Genomic DNA, 13,455 nt, shown 5'->3' on the forward strand with positions numbered 1-13,455 from the left:
TCTTAAAAAGGACTGCTCAGTCACAGATGCAGCTGCCGAAGGGCACTCCTGTCCCAACACAGGTGCCCGACAACCATCACGCATCCGCCACCTGTGTGTAGGTCCTTGGCTGGGGGCCTCCAGGTATCACAGCCCTTCCCCCATTGCCAATCCTTCATCGCCACAGGGCTTTTGGACCTGACAGCAGCCTGCGTGTGGCACGTTTAGCATGGGGACTCCGGTGCACAGTCGGGCCCACATGGTCTTGGTGGTTGATGGCCGGGTTCAGTGGCATGGCAAACCACAATGACTGGGGCCACTTCTCCATTGCTGACTTCCTTTGCCTTCACAACCATTGGGGCCACAGCCTTCCTCTTCCTGCTCCACCATTGAGGACTTTTTGAATCATTCTTTGTCTGGAACCTCCCCCTTGACCTTGCCGCCATGGGTGGCCCTACCAGGAGCATGAGCTCCAGACGGCATCACTCTTGGGGTCATTGGAGCATGCAAGCCTCTCCACTACAACAAAGTGACGATCCTCAGAGAAGAATTACACAGTATGAAGCAATTGTCTAACAGTTAGAAAGCGCCCTCACAAAAGAGAGTACCTTTGCTGGGAAAAAGTGCTGTTGGAGGCACAAACCCTGGTGAGGACTGTTCTCAAGCTAAAGATGATTTAAGAGATTCTTCAGAGGAATACAAGTCTAAAAATGACTGCATTACCTTTCCATGAATCAAGAAAATTTAAGAAGACTAAAAAAATAGATAAGAAAAAAAATATATCAAATTAATCTATGAGAGGAACTGGTAGCTGCAGGGAAAATAACAATACTTGACATTTTGGGCAAATTAGTGCCAGAAGGACAAAAATATTTAACATAATTCCTTGAAGATACACGGGTCTTGTTTTTTAAAAACAAGATTATAGTTTATCTACAGATGAAGAAAATGGAAGCTTCTTGTTGGAGGAAATTTTATCCGTTAAGCAACAAGTAGATCATTATCTCAAGTAAGATCATATATATCGTTACTGAGAAATGAAAAGTCCCCAGCCTTGATTTTATCTCCCCAGAAATCTTCAAGGAATTCATTGCTTGGTAGTACCAAATTCTGACCAAAAATTTTAATGCAATCATTTTAGAAGGTATTTATCCAAAGTTTTTGAATGAAAACATAATCCCAGTTTTTAAAAATGGTAATGAGAGATCCCTTGTTTTATTCTCCCATTAACCTTATGTGTACTCCTGCCAAAACACTTGGGAGACTTTTATTTTTTCACCTTCAGACATGCATCTCTGACAATATTTTGGAAGAAGAGCAGGCTGGTTTTAGAGAAGGCTATTCCTAAATGGACCATTGTTTGGCATTCTATTATCTAGCATCTAAATAAGTTAAAAGACAAAATCATCTGTATGTAGCCTTTGTAGCTCTCAAGACAGACTCCATAGACAGATTAAAATTATGGAAGAAACTGGCAACATCAGTAAACAAAGCTCTCCTACAATTAATTATCACTTACTATTCAAACATAACTTCAGGAGTATGTTATGGGATTGGCAGTGCCCAGTCCAGGGGCAGGGGTATAGCAAGGATGTTTGCTTGCTCAGCTACTTTTGAACTTATTCTTGAATGATTTAAAACAGGTTCTAACAGGGAATCAATTCCATGCACCCATTTGAATGACCATCTCTCTCACTTGCTATATGTAGATGATGCATTAATTCTGTCCCAATCTCAAATAGGTCTTCAAAGATAATTAGATGCCTTTCAATAGCAACACAAATAGCTTAGAAATCAATACACCTAAAATCAAAGTAAAGTTCTTTGGAAATGAAAGAAGGAAATGGGATTGTTTTTTTACAGGGAAAGAAACCTTGTCTTTTTTCAGCAGGCCATTTGGTTTACAACATGGATTGAACATTTGCACATGCAACCTGGGACAAACAAGGCTGGCCTCTGTACACATAAATAGTTTAAACTACAGGGGGTCTTTTATTGTTTTCTTTATCCAGTTTAGGGCTTTTCAAACCATGAGTAGAAAAAAGGCAAACAAAACTGGTTGACTATGTGACTAGTAGAAGTGATTGCTCCTGAAATAATGAACATTAAAGATGATCATTAAGTAAATATTTTGAAATAATATTTAGAAACAGCTAAGAATTTGCAGGGCTCCTTACTGCATTGTTTATCATCTCATGTCCAAATCCTGTGTTATACATGCTTATGCAACTCCCTGGGTCCTTCATCCTGAGATAGGTCAGTCAGTGATCATTGTTAACCTGAATCCTCTTCCCGTTGAACTAGGATGATTATGTTGTGAGCTGGGGCAATGTTACTGATGTGAAATAAAATGGACTTCCAGTGAAGTTGGTGAATACTAAACTGAGGTACCATTTAGCAATGACAGAGAAACCTAGAAAACAGTAATGCTGGAACAGACTTTCAGAAAATTGTCAGAAAAACTATGAGTTCACAATGCCATAGTTCAACAACAATGACCAGCTTAGCTTTGGGCTGCATATGTTGTCATTATGTCAGGTCCCTCTCTGTGGCACACTGGTTTGTACTGCATTGAATACTCAGCACCTCATCGTGAAATGTAGAGAAACATTTCTTAGTGATCTCAAAGGGCCAGTTATGGGGAAAGATTAAAAGAGTGAAATATATTTATATAGTAGGCCCATTTCCTCTTTCAGACAAACCAATTCAAACCCAGAATAATACCCCTGAGGTCAACAGAGTTACTTTTGATTTAGGCTAACGTAAGTGAGACCATATTCTGGTTTCTTGTCTACTTTGTTGTTACAGGGATGAGAGAGGATCTTAGGAGTCCATAAATCACTGAGGAGAATAAAGAGGAGGAAGAAAAGGCATTATTTAGCAAGTGGTAATATGCAGGAATATCTAAACTGAATATTAAGAAAACGCTTTTTGATATTGAATATTAAGGAAAATCTTTTCGCTGTGGAATATTCAACCAAGGAATATGGTAAAAATTCCATTACCTAGCTTATTTTCCTAACTGGTTTGGATGGAGCCTTAAAAGACATCATGTGAGAAACTTTATCTGTTTACTGGTGGATGTGATAGTGCAACTGCTTAAGTCTTTGCTACCCATGTTTTCTAAGCTTCATTGCTGTTTGCGGAGGAGAATGGATGTATTAAATGCATTATACCTTGGTCTGTGAAATGTGAGGCATGACCATTTGCTTATCACTGTTAGGGACTGGGGTGTTGGCATCCAGGGAAGGTCATATGGCAACTGGGTGAAGTCCAGGAGCTTGGGTCCATGGAGAGCTGGGGGTCAGACCCCAAGTCAGGGTGCATCAGGGAACAAAAGCTAATTTACAATAAGTAAGTCAAAGGAACTACAAAAGGGTCAGGAGCAGGCACCATAGTTTTTTCCAGACAGTATACTGCTGGCTGTGGCCAGCTTTCAAAGGCTGGGGCAAGTGGGCCCTGTTTCTTGTGGCCTCAGGGGGCTGATCACTCTTATTGGCCAGTTTAGACTGACTGGGCCTGGGCCCTGATCTGAGCTCATTACAAGCCCACATGCATATGGGGAATGGAGGTATTGTTCCCTCTTAGATGAACAGCAATGTCTGCTCCATATAAAGTCCTACAGCATTCTTCCTGTGGTTGAGATGTCTCTGGGATGTTTCTCATGGCTGCACTAGTAAGGGTACCATTTAAGGGGCATGTTCTCCTCTTTGTCCTTAGCTGGCATTTTCCAAGGGTTTGGTTGGTTGGGATTTTTTTTTCAACTTTATCCTTTATTTTGTGCTGCTGTTCTTTTGGTGACAGTAATGTAACTCATGTGGAAAAGACTAGCATGACTGTCCCAAAGACAAAAATTCCCTGCCTATCCACAGAGCAGGACTAGTGGGAATTTCCTAAACAACTGCACCAGTGTGCATCAAGTCTTATCTGATGGTGTCAAGTGAAAAGATGAGTAAACTTTACCAGATGTTCACCCTTCATCCCACTTTGTCTATATTTGTTTTTTGGTTAAGGAAGGTAAAAAGATTATGGAAAGAACAAGAACAAAGAATGCAAATAGTAAGGAGTATATTAGAAACAAAGGAAATACGGGAGACACAGGGCATCTCTTCTATTTTCTCTCTTCTTTGTGTCTCTCCCTTTTGGGAGAATGAAAAGATAATGATTCCTCCCATCCTTGAATGCGACCAATCCAGTCATTGGTATGAATCAAGGACCGAAAAGATAATTTCTCATTGTCTACAATGAAAAGGTTGCCTTGATGCTGCTGTTATACTAGTTCGTACTCATGTAGAGTGTTCTTTCCAGTGTTAAACATAAAGCTAAGTGAACACTATCCATGAAGTACATATTCTAACAATGGTGCTCAACCTTCTGCCATGTGGGGTTGGTCCATGGGTGTGATCCTGTGCACCAACCCAATCCAGCCATGTGCATTGTGAGTCCATACAAGACTAGATTATACTGTCAAAGAGAGGTACATGTAAATCAAAACTGCAAATCCAAACAGCCACAAACACTCCTGAAGTTCTAATCCGGATCTGAATTTCATAGCTGGCTTTTAGTTCTGTGCTTAATTGACCTAGAAACCTGAAGCTACTGACTGGGCACATCTACACGAGACGCTTACTATGCATTAGCCTAATAACACTGTGAAGTAGTGTGGTGGTTAAAAACCATGCTAATAGCCTACTGTGCAGTGTTATTAGGCTAATGCTCAGTAAGCATCACAAAATAACTGTGTGCTGGCGCTACTGCACAGTAACTGTAGTTAACTGTATTTACTTCATTAAGGAAGTACTAAACTAAATGCAAAGTATTTAAGGCACATTAATGAACATGTAGATGTGCCCACTGTGGTCAATAATGTCTGCTATTGGTTCTTTCTAGGGTAAGTGAAGAGTGTATGAAAGAGAAGAGGAAGTTATGTAACTTCTCTCCTATAGTGTGATTAATAAATTGTGATAAAAATCTCTCTCAAACTCTGTTCTGTTCCCTTTTCTTAATGTTCAGTGACTGTCCATTCAGAGGATGAATTTCTGCCTCTCTCTCTCTCTTTCTCTTTCTCTCTCTCTCTCTCTCCCCACATGCACACACCCAACCCCCTCCAGCCCCTACTCTGACCCCTTGTCTGTATATCATCATTTGTTTCTTTCATACCTTTTGGGACAAACTAGGAAAATATCTGTATTTTATAAATGTTATATATAACTCTATTGCCCTTTTCAAATGTATATTGCCTGTCCTCCTGAAGGCATACCTGGCTCAGAGATGCACATAGAGGTGTGCATTAGGAACAGATGATAGCTTAGATTAACTTGGAAGAGGCTAACAAGCCATTCAGACCTAGGCAGAGATGAGATGAACCTGCTGCAAGCAGTGCAGGCTCTTCCTCCCAATTCAGACTGGCAATAAGTTAGACTAGGAGTGTCAAACATATGACCCCCAGGCTGGTTCTGGCCCATGAAGCCACTCTATCTTGCTGACTGGATTACCAACATGCCCAGGGGGAGTGACAAGCCACAGAATCCAAGGCTCTCAGGCCCTAGTGGACATAGTGATTAGCAGCAGGGCTGACACACCCCAGTCACCCTCCAGCTGCTTTGCCCATCTGCACTGCTGCAACCCTACTTCCCCGGCCACTGGTTCCTGCCACATGCCCGCTGCTGGACCTGGAGCTAGAGCTGCACAGGGTACAGCTACCCACCTCCAAGGGCATGGTTTTGGCATTGGGCGTGCAGCAGGGCCCCAGGTGGGAGCCAGAGATGCTGCCACTGTGTACTCTGAGTTGGAGCTGGAGGTGCCACCACTGTGACAACAGCAGCAGATCCAGTTCTTGCTTCAGCAAAGGGCATATACAGTCGTGGCTGAAGCCACTGCTATATGACTTAGGTCAGAGCCAAATCTGCCACTATTGCCACCACACTCTCTAGTTCCAAGCTGGAGTGGCTGTCACTGCTTCAGCTTCCTCAGGCCCAAGGCTGGATCCAGTCCAGGGCACAAAGTGTACTTTTACAAGTGCTCAGGGGAGTGGGGGAATGTTTTAATTAGAGCCACTCTACTTAAAGCGCCTGCAGCATCTTGTGTATCAGCATCCCTGTGCTTCAAAATGGTGGCAGGGATGATTTAACTAAAGCTTGTTCGATGAGTTAGAGCACCCCTGCGCCGTTTTGAAGCACAGAGACTCTGATACACATGACATGGAGGTTGGCTGGAGTGCGCTAATTAACATGCTCCAGCAGACTTGATTAATCCAGTTTGCTTTGCCGCACTGTAATTACACATCTACAGGCACCCAAAGTGTGTTTGAAACCCTTGAGTTAAACTGTCCTGAGCAAAAGACAGAGAGGATAGGCTGTATATAAGTGTAGGCCTTGTTGTTATTTTAAAACCACTTACTCAAGCACTGTCTGATAGGGGTGTGCAAAGCGGTCCCTATTTGATTTGGATTCAGCCTGAATCAGGGACAGTGATTCAATTTGTTGATTTGTATCACTGTCCCTGATTCAATTCAGCCAAATCCAAGTCTGAAGCTGCGATGCTGATACGGAGAATCAGTGATTCGGACATAGACACAGTTTTAAATGTTTTTTTCTACATACCTTGAGGTACCAGCATGGCTTATGATTGCTGAGATGCTGGGGCACATGGAGCGTCCCACAGGAATGCAGGGGGGCCCTCCATGTGCTCGGTGGTGGACCCAGAAGTGGACCAGAGGTACTTCCAGGTCTGCTGGGGAGCATGCTGGGGGGCCCCCCTGCACTCCCCTGGCTCGGCGATTGGCCTCAGGGGGACCCTGGGTGTCCCCCCCAGACCCAGGAAGCACCAGTCGCCGAGCCAGGAGGGCATGCAGGGTGGACCCCAGCGCACTTCCGGGTCTGCTGCCAAGCATGCTGGGGAGCCCCCCACGCTTCTGTGGGACTCTCCCAGCATGGCAGCACTCACGAGCCGCCTGGTACCTAGAGGTTTGTAGAAAAAACATTTAAAGCTGTCTCTACGTCGAAATCACCAAATCTGTCCGAATCTCTCCGAATCAATTCAGAGGGTTTCAATTCAATTCAGAGAGATTAAAGGGTTCTCTGATTTGATTCAGATATGGCCACCGAATTGAGCCAAATCTCTGCCAAATCAAATCAGGAACTGAAGCTTCACATGGCCCTACTGTCTGACTCTTGGGAAAATAAATCATACTTGATTTAAAATAAGTTATTTATACATCAGTGCAAATGCATGTTATCACAGGCTGCTGGGGTGAAAACCTTTGCACCTTTACTGGGACTTGCTGAATTAGCCATGAGAGGCCCATCAGTGCCTATACTCCAGGTCCTGATCTAAGAGTGAGTAAATTATAGAATTCTACCCTGAGAGGGGTAAAATCCCAAAACCTGAATCCTTGGGGGGGCACACCTGGTGAGACTTTCCAAGACAGACAGTGGTGCAGCTACCCTGCAACTGTGACCCCACCCTATCTCCAAGAACTTTGTGGGGGTTTCCTTTCTCGCAAGTGAGTAATTTAAATGTAATTTGCTGTGACAACTGTGCACAATCAGTGAAGGAGAACAAGCATATTAAATATCCATTTTTGGGGAAAATTTTTTACAAAGCTTAATGTTTCTTTTGTTTAAAGTTTTACAATTGGTAAGATGTTTTTGACTAGACAGATGGGTGTTCATGTGTTTCTATCAGTTACTATTGGGATAATGAGCAAAAATGAAGTGACTTGCCCTTTTGAATTCACACCGCTAGTTTCAGAAGTACAAAAAAGTTTAAGAGACATAACAGGAGATTGTTGCCGAGACTGCTCACTCATTCTTCAGAATCCTGCTTCCTGATGGATGACTCCAAACCTTATGATCTTTATTCTGCTCCAAAGCAAGGCACATTTCTCCAGTTGTTAGGTCTCTTCCTCATACTCTTAAAATGAGCATGTATTTTGTAATCCTCTTCTAACTTGAAGCTTCAGCTTTTGAAACTTGAGCTGTTCTGGGTCCTACATTCCACCAACCCACCCGCTGGAATTATTCCTCTGACTTACACCTCCTACCACAGGAAAATGTTTATAGCTCTGTACATTAATCAAGACCTAAATGAGGTTGGATTGGATACTAGGACAAAAATAAGCATCTTTTAAGTAGCTCATTGTTTAGATAGCAAATTCCCTGCCCCTTAAAAGAAAAGAGTAAGCATTGCACAGAAGGATTTCTCAGCATTAATGATTTGCAACAAACATCTTCATGAGGCAACGTTAGGCTAAATGTGTCCTTCAGATTACCTTAAACATTGATAAATCTCTGAAATACTAGAGCACATACACTCTCATTTTAGAGAGACTGAACAACAAATAGTAAGAGAACAAACACTTTTAATGTATTAAATAATATTATGTGGTTAATTAATGTATTAATGGATAAAAATTATAATAATGGAGCCTGAAGAAACAAAGACTGTCCAGTCTGCTGTTTGGAAAATAAATATTCTCCTGATGCTCATGTTGTTAAGACTTTAACCAAAGTTTTTGTGGCATGCCACAATCAGAAGAGTTGAATTGTAGAGAACAGCATGTCAATACAGATAACATACTTAAAGCCACATCCCAAAACCTGAATGGCTGCCAGTTAGCCGCCTACATCATAATATACATTGCTAAACAGCTGCTGAAGGGATATTTACTTTGGACCTGGTCACTATAGTACTTCATGCATGACTGTATACTTAGGGTGATAAGTACTGCAGGCTGTGAATACTTACTTCCTTTGGGGATTGTCACCATGTTTGCTATATATCAGCAGCAAATGCAAACATACTATTAACCATGACAATGCATTTAAATGGGAATGGAAATTGCATTATTCTGGGAAAACCTGCCACACATAGTTGTGTTTTCATTCCTGTCATGCAATGCAAAACAATACAGGAAAGTGTGTTCCTTCACGTTTTGTCTGTGGGCATCAGTGGTGTGGAACTGCAATACCTCTGCTATGCAACTGATTCTGATGGGAAAATATAGTGACTATTAATTGTATTCTTTTAGATAACATTATTCAAAATAAAATCTTTTTTAAAACATAGTCCTAGGCACAGAAAGGATGCTGTTTGAATTGACTTCATTCTAAATATGTTAGGGAAGCAAATTAACATACACACAAAATGACTGATTAAGAACTTTTACAGCACTGGCTCCACACACAAGCAGGATATGACATCTGCACATACACTTATGTATGTGTATATTTTTGCTACAAATACCTGCTTCCAAGAAAGAGCTGGCACATTGACATAATTCATTCAAAGATCTCAAAGTGCTTTCCTGTAGGAGTGTATGAGCTTCATCGTTGCTATTTTATGGAGAGAGAAACTGAGGTACAGAAAGGTAAAGTGACATTCTGGTCATTGGCTGCAGTAAGATAGAAGCTCAGGCATGGATCCTATACGTGTGTCCAACCCCTGCTCCAATGCGTTCTAATTTGAACAAGACAGAGCAAACTCACTTAATCACTCTAGCAGCCTCGGCATCCCGGGTATTCAGCATCCCTGCATTTCAAAATGGGGCACTTTAACTAAAGATCATCAAACGAGTTTTAGTTAAGGTGCCCCCGCTGCTATTTTGAAGCACGGGACACTGAATATACAAGATACTGTGGGCGCGTTGATTAGAGTGGCTCCTGAGAGCCACAGTAATTAGAATTCCCTCCCCCGCTTTTGGGGTGCAAAGATGCCCTAAAGGCCAGATCCTTATCTGATATGATGGCTTGCTTATCCTAGCCCTCTGTCCAGACTCATCTCTTTGAGCTAATTATTCCTGCGAGAATGCGGAAGCAAAGGAGAATTTATTGGACTGTAGACAGACATGGTGGTATATAGAATAAAAGATGCAAATTATTGGTAGTGCTTCATGCTGTATAAGGTTTGCTTATGACACTCCTGTAGTACTGAGAGCCAGTGACCCTAATGACCAGCATAGTGACTTGTCTGTAAGCTCAGAGGGAAGTGAAAAATACTGCTTTGTAGTCCTCTCCTAACTGTGGATTTCTACCATAGTGGTATGCATAGATCAAAGCCAGATTTTGGCTCACTGTTTAGGCACTTTATTAACCAAGTTTTGATAAGATAGATCATCACTACTATATGGTAAAGAATGGTAATGCAGAAATTTGAAGAGTACTGTGGTTGACGAGTTACTTGTATGAAAAAGGATAACTCACATGAGTAAAGTTTGCCTGACTTCGGGCCATAGTTGTCAAATCCTTCTCTCTTACCCTACGTATTCAAGTTTTCTGAGTTAAACAGGAAGGATCATGGTTTTACTAGCTTTCCTAAGTAGTTAGTGTTATCAGCAACATAATATTGTGTAAAACTTGTTACGTGAACAGGAACTGAATAGTATTATATTCTAAAGAAGTGCCTTGCAAAACTCATTGCTCATGGCAGTTAAATTTTTAGTCATTAGAAAGAAGCAACATCCTGTTTCCAGAAAAATACAACTTTTCATTATAAAACATTGAATGATTGCTACAGAATGTTTTTTCCTCAATAGCTGCCCACAAAAGATATTTTTACCCTCAATCAAGTGTTTTTATATCATACACTGTGTAATAAGCTTACTCCATTATTATGCAGTCTGGAACAAATAAAAGAAATACAGTAGTTTTTCTTAATTTAGAAAAAAGAATATTTCTTTTTTCCTGTTCATGTCATTCTTCCTTTGTTACGTGAACTTTAACACAGTATGGTAGCTAGCCCATAACTTCAGTTATATTGTAACAGTATCATTAATCAGTAATTTAATTATCATTAGTGTAAGTTGCTTTTGCTGTTCTTTTGTTTAACATAATAGTAATGAACAGATCTGTAACACTAATGGAAATATGTAAAAGTGATAAATGTAAATAAAATACCAATAATGCATACCATTTATAGATTGTCACCACACAAATGAAAATCATCACAAAAGAATCACCTGGATACCATATGAAGAATTGCTGCAGTACAAAAAAAAATCCCCAGGAATTGCACACCATTAGTTTTGACATGCCACCCTTCCCTGGAACCTATATAGAAAATCCTCAAACAATTGCAACCCATACTAGAAGAAGACCCAATTGTTAAGGAGATCTTTCCAGAACCACTCATCTTAGATTTTAACCAGGCACCAAACCACACCAACCTCATCCCAGAAGCAAACTTCCAATGGGCCAAAGCACTGCGAATGGATCCAGACCATGCCACAACAAGAAATGAAAAACCTGCCAACAGCTCTCCACCACTCCCACAATAACTATGCCCCACAGCAGAACCATCATTATTCCTGGGTCTTACAGCTGCATCTCCAGAAATGTAATATATCTCATCCAGCACACTAAATGCCCTCATAGAAACTACATAGGAGAAACCAAACAACTGTGCACCAGAATGAATGCACACTGAAAATCTATCAAAGACAAAAATACCCAGTTATCTGTGAGTGCACATTTCTCACAAGATAACCACTCTCTCTCCAATCTCTCGTTTCTAATCCTGAAAGAGAATTGACAAAGCACCTTTCATGGACAAATCTATGAACTTCTTTTCATAAATCTACTGGATACAAAAATCATGGACTAAATATAGACATTGGAGTCATGGTACATTATAACCTGCCTGCCATCTGATAACCCCAGGTAACGTCTCTATATTTTAGAGCTGCATTTTATCACCTGTTGATATTCCTTTCTTTTGGGTTTTTTTTCCCCACCAACTTTTCTTACACCAACTAACTCCTATTCTACTGTGCACTAGCGTATTAGCACGGCTTCTATTGCGCTGCTTTAATGTGCAGTAGAATAGACTACTGTGCATTAAAGCTCATATGTAGATGCACCCACAGACCAGCAAACTCTCCCTATGCCTGAGGAAGGGCACCTGTGTCTGAAGGCTTACAAAGAACAATTTTCTAACTATTCTGTTGGTCTAATAAAAGATATCACATTTACCCAAATAACCTTGTCTACCATTTATAGACATATTTTCTTTCATAGGTGTTGAAGTACAATTCTAATGGGGATAAATATAATTTATCCTCATTCTACATAGCATCACACAAATCTCCTGACATGAAATGGCTTATAAATACAAAACATACTAGTAATGCTAACGTCAATGAACATGATGCTTTTTGATTCTTTTCAAATGAGCCGTAACATGATTCAGTACTAACCATAATGATGTTTATTGAGATGAGTATGTTACATTTCAGTAGTAGTAGTAGGTTTATTTAAAAATGTGCCTCAGAGGAATATAATTCTTAATATTAAAAGCAAAATTCATTTTAATGACAGTACTGTGACATTAGTGATTAATCTTACTGCTGTAATAAAGCATCTCTTTCACTTTTGAAAGATTAATACAATTTAACAGCTCCTTTAAATAATATAAAAGTGTGATACATGTGATACATGTGAATTATAATCTTACAGACACTTTATTTTAATGTTTGGAGTGCAGCTGGGCATCTGAGTTGAACTGTCAAACCATGTGGCTATTGAGCTGAAACTGTATGTCCTTTGTGTTCACCTTCCAGCAATGTTGATCTGATATGCATGACCCAAGATAAAACAAATTTGCCTGACTTTTAAATGTAACAATGCCAGAGACCTTATTCAACAATAGGGACCATATAAATTATGATAAGAAAAAGATCTGTTAGAGCCATCCCTTTGGTATGATAGTGTTACTTTAAATTGTCAATTGCTCAAATCAAGAGCAAGACCTTATATAGGGGGATAAGGCAAAATGCCGCATTTACTGATTACATGAAGCAGATACATAAGCTTGAACACACCAGTCATACAAACAGACACACACAAGCATACATACAAACAGACATAGGCAGACAGACAGACAAAACCACTCCAGTAAGATGTTATAATTACCAGCAGAGATTGCTCAATGTTAGCACTGGGTGGCCAGCCCAGGCTCATTGAGGGTGATGGGAGCGGGAGGTGAACAGATGTGCCTGTGCTTCAGGAGGTTGCAGAGAGTGGATTCCCCATCATGGCTTGTCTGCATCCCACTTTTATAGGGATTTCAAGCCTTTGTTCAGCATTGGGGTTTTTCCATGCTCAGTTTTTAATTAGAGGTTGTTTCTTACCCATCTTCTGGTTATATCAGTTTGAGGTCATTCCAGTAAAGTCAGTATCTCAGGACTGGTATCTCAGCCTTGAATCATTCATAGATTCATAGATGCTAGGGTTGGAAGGGACCTCAACAGATCATTGTGTAGATCAAATGGCAGGACATGCAGAATTCCTTCTTCTCACTATCTCCTTTTGCATCTGATCACAGATGAGTTCTTCAGCCATCCATTAATTAGTTGTAACTCATACATTGGCACCTTGTTGCTTACACAAACCGTTAAATCATCTTCTTTTGTTTTCATGCAAAAATTCCCATTCTTTCACCATTCAGCCTTTCACATAGACTCTCAAGTACACAGGGCAT

The 13,455-nt window shown here is 40.7% G+C and overlaps 1 long non-coding RNA gene across 1 annotated transcript; it reads left to right on the plus strand.

Moving 5' to 3' along the window:
• The first annotated feature begins 351 nt into the window (after positions 1 to 351).
• On the plus strand, positions 352 to 9,059 carry LOC109286855. The gene is made up of 2 exons (XR_002094695.1): positions 352 to 2,866; positions 7,797 to 9,059. It is a non-coding gene; the product is annotated as an uncharacterized LOC109286855 (long non-coding RNA).
• Positions 9,060 to 13,455: the final 4,396 nt, after the last annotated feature.

Source organism: Gavialis gangeticus, unplaced genomic scaffold (assembly GCF_001723915.1).
Source record: "Gavialis gangeticus isolate Ggan-Ray unplaced genomic scaffold, GavGan_comp1, whole genome shotgun sequence".
In the NCBI taxonomy this organism is placed as follows: domain Eukaryota; kingdom Metazoa; phylum Chordata; order Crocodylia; family Gavialidae; genus Gavialis; species Gavialis gangeticus.